The sequence below is a fragment of the Pan troglodytes genome, chromosome 9 (genome assembly GCF_028858775.2).
Source record: "Pan troglodytes isolate AG18354 chromosome 9, NHGRI_mPanTro3-v2.0_pri, whole genome shotgun sequence".
Taxonomy (NCBI): Eukaryota; Metazoa; Chordata; class Mammalia; order Primates; family Hominidae; genus Pan; species Pan troglodytes.
This window is the reverse complement of record NC_072407.2, coordinates 104062892-104069164: the sequence shown is the minus strand read 5'-3', so window position 1 is coordinate 104069164 and position 6273 is coordinate 104062892.

Below are 6273 nucleotides of genomic sequence, written 5' to 3'. Positions count from 1 at the left end.
TATGATGTGTGTCTGACACATGTGAAAAGAGCATGGGAAGGAAGAAGTAGCTCTGAAAAAGGAAGTCTTGCCCAGGCCTATTGAGGCACCCATATGTAAAGACTATCCACCAGAGAAGTCCCTCACTGGTTAAGGATTGTCTGTTTCTGGGACACCCACAATTTTCCACAGTCTTCCACAATGTTCAGTCACTGGGAACAGTCTGCAGGGAGAAAGGCATTGATGTGAACACCATGGTGGATGCAGGAGGTACAGCAGGTAGGGGCTGTCAGCCAACAGTCTCTTTTGCGCAGGTTATCTCTTGAAAGGAAATCTGAGCGGTGCGTGTTCGTAACTACCATAGCTATTGTAGCTTGATACAACGCCTGCTTTGCTGTAAATCAGGTTTATTTGCAAGAGTTTTTATTTATTTTTATATGTATTTTGATTTTTAATATGTATTTTATTGATTTTTATATGTATCTTGTGCCAGTACCACATTATCTTAATTATAAGAGCTTTTGCTGGGTGCCATGGCTCACGCCTGTAATCCCAACACTTTGGGAGGCTAAGGTTGATGGATCACTTGAGGCCAGAAGTTTGAGACCAGCCTGGCCAACATGGCAAAATGCTGTTTCTACTAAAAATACAAAAATTAGCCTGCTGTGGTGGTGCATGCCTATAATCCCAGCTACTTGGGTGGCTGAGGCAGGAAAATCACTCGAACCCGGGAGGTGGAGGTTGCAGTGAGCTGAGATAGTGCCACTGCACTCCAGCGTGGGCGACAGAGCAAGATTCTGTGTCAAAAAAAGGAGAGAAAAACAAAGTCTTGTTATTTGATAGGGCAAGTACCTCCACGTTAGTCTTCGGACACAGGTGTATCTGGGCTATTCTTGTTCTTTCCTCTTTCACATAAATTTTTAGATCATCTTGTCAAATTCCACAAACAGGCCTTGAGTGTTTTAGTTGGAATTGCATTGAATGTTTAATATCAATGGGAAGAACTGACATGATACTGAGTTTTCAAATCCAAGGATATGGTATATACATCCATTTATCTAAATCTTTTAAAATGTCTTTCAATATTTTAATCTTTTTTCCAGAAAAGGCTTGCATATCTTTTTAAAGATTCAGAGTTGGCATTTTAAATTTGGTTATTTTTGTAAATGGTATCTTTTAAAAAGTTACAAATTTTTTTTTTTGGTCGTTTCTTGCTGGTGTGCAGTCGTGCCTTTCAAAACGGACCTACCTTGAGGCAAAGGGGCCAGGACTTCATGCCCCACATCAACCAGGCATTGGATAAGGGCGGCCCTCAGGGACTGGGTGTGGCCCCGTGTGAGGAGTCTCTTGGCCTGCGGGAAATGCCTGGAGAGTGACTCAGCTGAGAGCTGTCAGCCGCCGACATTCCTGTCAGCTGGGGAAAGACTCCTCAGGTCCTGACGGGGCTATCTCAGCAGCAAGCCCTCAGCAACCACTAAATGCCTTCTAATGGGTTAAAGAAATTCTCGTTTATTCATAGTTTTAAAGTTAAATATTCCTGCTTTGGCAAAAGAAGGAGAGTGGTCCAGCTGTCTTGCATGACATTTGGATCTGGGGTTTAACTGTTTGTCTAACAGACTTCCAACTAATCCTGTTTCAGTCTTACCTTTACCCCCAGTTTTCAGAACTACCGGATGTCTTTCAAACCTGGGCCTTTCTGGTTTTGCAGGAAAGACTGGCTTGCTTTAGGCTTCCCCTACTGCCAGCATAGGTTTTAGCTTTCTTTGATTATCTAAATCAGTTACCACTTCATCACCTGCTTTCTAACCTTCCAAGTTTTGGCGCTGTCTTCCCTTGTTTTCTCTTTGTCTTGTACTCCCTCCTTTTATTTTATTATTACTTACAACAATTGAGACATCTAGGGTATCTTTTTCTCTGTTTTTTTGAGACGGAGTCTCACTCTGTCGCCCAGGCTGTAGTGCAGTGGCACGATCTCGGCTCACTGCAACCTCTGCCTTCCGGGTCCAAGCGGGTCTCCTGCCTCAGCCTCCCGAGTAGCTGGGATTACAGGTGCCTGACACCACGCCTGGATAATTTTTTTGTATTTTCAGTAGAGACGGGGTTTCACCAGGTTGGCCAGGCTGGTCTCAAACTCATGACTTCAGGTGATCCGTCTGCCTCAGCCTCCCAAAGTGCTGAGATTACAGGCATGACCCACCGTGCCTGGCTGGTATCTCTCCTTTTTAATCCTTGTGATTTAAGTAGGGCTTCAGGAAAGAGCAGAGGTATAATAATGCTTCCAATTGCTCTCTTGCCTGAAAGCCCTGTTTGATTTGGAGATTTATGAAGTATGGGCAAAGCAGGCTGAGTTTGACACATGCTGTTTCTAATGCCTGAAATTACATCCTTTTCCATCCTTGCTTGTCTAACCCATCCTTCAGCCCTCACTTTGGTAGTCACATTTTCCAGAAAGCCTGCCTTCACAGCCCAAGTCCTGGATTAGATGGCCCTTCTAGGCAATCTCATTATAATCTGTGTTCACTCACACTTTGCTGTAATTACCTGTTTGCCGGTCTTTAAGATCTCATAGGCTAAATGTTTTGATTAGTGGGATTGTATTTGATCTCTATTGGAGTCCCTGGTCCCAAGCATAGAGATGATTTAAGAGGTACTCAATAAAGTTGTATTGAGTGAATACGTATTACATAGCTTTGAATTGATTTCTGATCAATGCAGTAACTTACAAAGTTCTCACTTTCTGCAAATATTTTTTTCATTCTTTCTTTGCTGGGCTGGAGAAACCAAAAAGGCAAAATACTAGTTTTATTTCCGTGGACATTGGAAGCTTTAACTAATGTCATTTAAAAAGTACTTGGATTTCATCTTTAATATGAAGAGTTAGATGGAGTGGCTGATGTATAAATTTCTTTCTTTAAAATTATTTGAAATTCTTGGAAAGTTTTCTACTTAATCTTTAAAAAAAGGCATTGTAAAAAATCTCTGGAAGAAAGGCATTATGACAACGACTGCATATACAATAAAATATAAGGATAAAATATTAAAAATGGAAAAGAGATTTTTAATGAGTTTTAGGTGTTCATAAATATTGTTTAGGTCATAATCCATTTTAGGAAATATAAGCAACATTGATAACTTTGGCAACCTTTTAATATAAATTAATTTAAAATTGCATATCATATTTACCATTCTGTAGAGCAATACTCTTAGTGCTTTCATACTTTGCAGTCAAAAGTGCCACTGTGCCTGGCCTGGATGGCAGGAAGATTGCTTGAGCCCAGGAGTTTGAGACTAGCCTGGGCAACATGGCAAGACCCCATCTCTTTAAAAAAATTAAAAAAAAAAAGGGCCATCCAATGGAACAAAACTCAGACTGATGTAACCTTTCCAAGATAAAGTTCTTGGAGAGTTTGTTTTGACTGATACTTATATACAGGAGATAACACAAAATTATACCTACTCATCTTCTGATTCTGAAGGTCCAGGCCTCCTTTTACGAATATTTGTAGATAAGGAATACCCTGGAAGATGCTTTTGTGACAAGCAAACTCATCCTCCAGTATAGAAAATCTGTTACAGGGTCTGTAATTCAGCTACACAGGACATCTGGAAAGGCAGACTTTGAGGGGCATTCTTTCTCTTTCATGTGTACACTTTTATCAAAGGAGACAATTTCATTTGCTTTCAATTTTTTTGGACTTCTCTGAAGTTACACATGCACAATGTAGATAGTGTGAAAAATATAAAAAAAAAAGTATTAAGAAAAAATGAAAATCACCTGGAATTTTATTGCAGAGAAACCACTCCTGATATTTGATTGCATTAATTTCCTGGCTTTTCTTTCTTGATGTGTTTATTTCCTCCCATGGTTGAGACACTCTAAGTATAGCTCCAGGTCCCTCTCTTTCCACTTAGCAACGAATCATTGTTATTTCTTTAATTCATTAAATATTCTTTGAAAATATAATTTTAATGGCTGTGTAATAGTCATCATATAAATGTACCGTAATTTAACAGTTTCCCTGTTTATCACCTTATAGAATGTTTTCTTATTTTTCCTATTATAGCAATAAGCTATATTTCATAACTTTATTGTAAGTCTTGTTATGCCTGAGGAAATTCAGTCTGTAACTCTGAAGAATGAAAGTAAACACAGATTTGTAGTAGAGACTTTTTTGAGGTAATACATGTGAAATGTATGTAAGTTACTAATAGAAAAGATAATATATTTGGTAGGTATGATTAGTATTAGTGTATGGGGAATTTTATTTGTATTATTTATATTATCTGTATTGTTAAACTTAAGCAGCCTACTATTTCAGAAAACGTTAAATCATATCTACTTTCAGAATAAATTAAATCATAAACCATAGTCTATATGACATAGTTAATATATTAAACCAAGTGTTCTCAGAGAACACTCGTTGTCAAACTGGATAGCAAGCTATTAGTGGGTGAAGATATATTATTCCTTGAAACCAACATTGTTTTTAAAATAAAATACAATAGAATATAAAAATATCAAAGGGCATGCCTTAGTTAAGTTTTCTTACTGGAAAGAGTGAAAGCTACTGGCATTGACTGATAGAAAAGTTTATTGTTTTATAACCACTAGAGGGCAGTCATTACATTAGTTTTAAAAAAGGCCAACTAACAGCTTAATACAAGTTGACCTAGTTTTACAACTGATTATGATAGACATAAAATTACATTTAAAAAGATTGTCGGGCTGTTGATGTACTGTTATTTGAGGACCTATTACATGGCACACATTGAGTTAGGGAGACACTGATGAATAAGACATGTTCTAGAATGCAGTGAGAAGGTAAGTGTGATATTACAGGCAGTTATGCGTGTCGTTTGGGCTTATGTTTGCCTTTCCAGCCTCATATCCTGCCACTCCCCAACTTGCAACCTGAACTGCAATCATGCTGAGCTACTTGTAGTCACCTTGAACATACTGTTCTGTCTTCCTGGAATATTTTTTGTGTCCCTCTCTGCCTGGTGAACCGCAACTTATACTTTAAGCCCCAATATCCTGACTTTCCCAGACAGAAAAAAATACGTGCTTTCTCCACTTGACTCCTTTAGGGTCAAGTTCAGCCCTATTACAGTTGATTACTTGTGTCTCATTCCCCCAGGAAACTGAACTACTGGAGGGCAGGGAATATATCATTCATTTTTTTTTTTTTTTTCTGTAGCTGGGGTATAGTGCCTGGCACATAGACAGTGCTTAAAATAAATATTTAGTCAATAAGCAAATAGAAGTGCTATAAAGAGATACTGTAATGAATTTCTTTCTTACATAATCTCTCTATTGATCTTCTACCCTCTCATTTTGTATATGCCACTAACATAGCAGCTATTCAACCGCCAAAGCAAACCAAAGACAGACTGACTTATTGATGGTGAGGGAGGGTTAGGCTTCATTGAATATGAAAGGCAAAGGGAATTTTGGAGGATAATTTAGGTTTCCCTAGTTATTTTTCCCATGATGACTTGCAAGATTATATTTACTTTAGGAATACAATAGCTAAGACTAAATAACCTTTATTTTTCCATCCCTTCCTTACTTTCACAATATTTACTTGGCCAAGTAGGTAAAGCGGTTTTGTTTGCCATTTGGCTAGCAGCTAATGATGCTGACACCTTTGGTATTAAGAAGACAGGGTGCCAGCCGGGTGCGGTGGCTCACACCTGTAATCCCAGCACTTAGGGAGGCCAAGGCAGACAGATCACCTGAGGACAGGAGTTCGAGACCGGCCTGGCCAACATGGTGAAACCCTATCTCTACTAAAAATACAAAATTAGCCAGGTGTGGTGGTGAATGCCTGTATTTGTAGCTACTATGGAGGCTGAGGCAGGAGAATTGCTTGAAACCAGGAGGTGGAAGTTGCAGTGAGCCAAGATCGCACCATTGCACTCCAGCCTGGGAGACAAGAGTGAAACTCTGTCTCAGAAAAAAAAAAAAAAAAAAAGACAGGGTTCCTAGTACGTTCCACTGCTAGGCTATAAAAGCTTAAAAGATTTAAAGTTTCAGTATGTTCTAAGTGCTCATATGGCAAATTAAACAATTCTCCACCCAATTGGTATATGCATTTGTTTATAAAAGGTTTCATTATATGTTCACCTTAGTCATGTTTGTAAAAAGTTGAAAAAATATTTTTAGCTAATTCTAAATCTAGTAAATAAGCCTATACTCATAATCATCTGGAAAATTTTGCTCTGAAAAGAAACCTTGGCTGGGCGCAGTGGCTCATGCCTGTAATCCTAGCACTTTGGGAGGCCGAGGTGGGT